Raw genomic sequence first — 3001 nt, forward strand, 5'->3', positions numbered from 1 at the left:
GAAATTTTTGACAAAATAAGAACAACTGAATACAGTTATAATGGATTGTTTGCCTTTTGCACCCGTTTTTTGACAGTTGGTGTACTAAGCCTTAGAAAAATCGATTACCGAAACTACCGAAATCGTACTGCTGTTCTAATTTCGTCAAAAAAGTACCAAACAGGCGATTCAGGGTTGAGTGTGTGCCCTCTTTGTCATATAGATTTTACTTCCTGCTACTTATTCTGATCACTCTATCTGAGATTTAAAAATGATTCAAAAACTGACTGTTCTTAAACGTCACACTGTTACATTTTTTTTTGGTGGCAAAGGTGTTAAAACTTCAATTAGATTTTTTTTTCTCACTTTTGTCGAAAAAGCATACACCACCATACTTTAAATGGGCAATACAACGTTTGCCGGGTTAGCTAGTATAGTAATAATGGTGTAGATTACGGTGTTTATCGATCAGTGGGAAGCTTGGCCGCACCGCTTCCCCTTATAAACCCAAGGAGGATGACATACCTTTTCTAACCGGAAGATCCGCATTTGTTCGTTCCTAAAGTGCCCCACACAATGCATACGTTTGCGTGTGCGTGACAGTAGTTTGACACATTTCCCATGGGAAAACTGTCAAAAAAACGCAAAGCTCGACGGAACGGACGCTATGTGTACCAGGTTTTAGCGAAGTGTAGAATTAGCATAAGTTAAAATACACATAAATAAAAAAAAAAAGGAGACCAGGTTTTAGCAACGGATAAATGCGGAATTTTCCGCTTAATAAAGGAAGTGTCTTACCCCTTGACCTGAGAGTAAGGTTGATCCACAAACAAACAGATGTAACACCTAGAACAATTTTGTGAGAATCTATCGCCCATTTCACACTACACTCAGCCAAAAAAACTAGCAAATGTCGTAAGAAAACCTTGTTTTTTTGCTATAAGATATCTCTATGAGTTTTCAATGTTTACCTTATGAATTCAATAGTGTGCAACTCAGAATGCATTCTATAAGGTCGTCTTATGAGAATCGTTTTTCTTGCGAAAAATGCATAACAAAATCTTATGATTATCTGTGCTTTTAGCAGATGAAGGTCATAATTGTTTCGATATGAATTTCATAATCTTTTTATGAATTAGAGAGTATTTCTTAAGACTATCTCATGAAAACCATATTGTTTTTGCATCCGTTTTTAAAATTCATAATTCCAAATTATGAATCTCTCTATTTATACCTATATGAATTTCATAATTGATTCCAGACGATTTACATATGGGCGATCTAACGTTGCATGAATGAAGAAGAATAATTCAGTAACAAATTTTGAAAACGACGTATAATCAATGGTGTAGCATTGATTTTACGTCGTTTTCAAAATTTGTTACAGAATTATGGTTTGAATATCGTCCATGGTATAGCATATTGTGCGTTTAGCACTAAATTGATTTCCGAAAAAACTTCATTGACTTCCGCTGCCTTTCCTTTGCGTTAAACATAACGTCGGAAGTAGTGCGCTGTATAGAAAACCAGATTTACTGTACAGCGCACTACTTCCGACGTTATGTTTAACGCAAAGGAAAGGCAGCGGAAGTCAATGAAGTTTTTTCGGAAATCAATTTGGTGCTAAACGCACAATATAGGGAGTGATTTTAAAAATGCTTCAGTAAAATTGAAAACAATATCGAATTTAGAACGGTCTATTTCACGGGGTAGACTGCATGCAGTTACACACAATATTTATATAGTTTAGAAATACAGGGTGTTAGGTTCATGAGTGCAAAGTTTTTAAAGGGTGATAGAGGACCATAAATGGTGAAAAAAATTGTTCTACGCATATGGTCAAATCTCAACCGTTACGTAGTTATTGAACTCCCCATGTTTTTGACTCTTATTGCCTTAACTGGCTATAACTTTAAAATGGTCAAACTTATCGCAGTTTTTTTAACCCTTATTCGAAAGATTATTGAATTTTCTATCAAATGGCATCTTTGAATCGGTTGGTTTAGTTAAATAACCAAGTTTTCTAGAGCAAAATAGCTAAAAATAGCGTCTTTTAATTTGTTTATGTCAATTATCTTTGGAACATGCGTAATAAATTAAAATTCTTTCTTTGGCAAAGTTGTGGCCCTTGTTCCACTCTACAATTCGTTCTTTGACGCCAAACTTCTAACTCTTATCGTTTTCTTGCAATTTTGATTTAAATGTGCGGCACAGTGCGCAAAAAGGTGCTTACCGTGACGATTGCAAATTTATGATCTGAAATGCGACGTTTAAATCGAAATTGCAAGAAAACGATAAGAGATAGAAGTTTGATGTCAAAGAACGAATTGTAGAGTGGAACAAAGGCCACAACTTTGCCAAAGAAAGAATTTTAGTTTATTACGCATTTTTTAAAGATAATTGACAAAAACAAATTAAAACATACAACTTTTAAGCTATTTGCTCTAGAAAACTTAGTTATTCAACTAAACCAATCGGTTGAAAGATGCCGTTTGATAGAAAATTCAATAATCTTTCGAATAAGGGTAAAAAACTGCGATAAGTTTGACCATTTTAAAGTGATAGCCAGTTAAGGCAATAAGAGTCAAAAACATGGGGATTTCAATAACTACGTAACGGTTGAGATTTGACCATATGCGTAGAACAATTTTTTTCACCATTTATGGTCCTCTATCACCCTTTTAAAAGTTTGCACTCAGGAACCTAACACCCTGTATATCACCGTGGAATAAACCACTTTTAAATATGGTTTTTAATTTAACACAAGCATTTTAAAAATTACTCTCATTGCTTTACCATGAACGATTTTCGAATAATTATCCCTCCTTTTTCATTCAACGTTAAATTTTCAATATATAACATATAATTGGGGATGTGTGGTTCATCTAAAAAATCAAATTTAGTGAAATGACACTTTATTTTTTATTAGAGTTACAATGTGTCCTAAATTTCTATAGAAAAAATAGCAACGAATTATAGTGTTACCTAAGTCTAAAGTAGTATTTGTTATTAACTTCACTAA

The sequence above is a fragment of the Aedes albopictus genome, chromosome 2, assembly GCF_035046485.1.
Source record: "Aedes albopictus strain Foshan chromosome 2, AalbF5, whole genome shotgun sequence".
NCBI classification, from domain to species: Eukaryota; Metazoa; Arthropoda; class Insecta; order Diptera; family Culicidae; genus Aedes; species Aedes albopictus.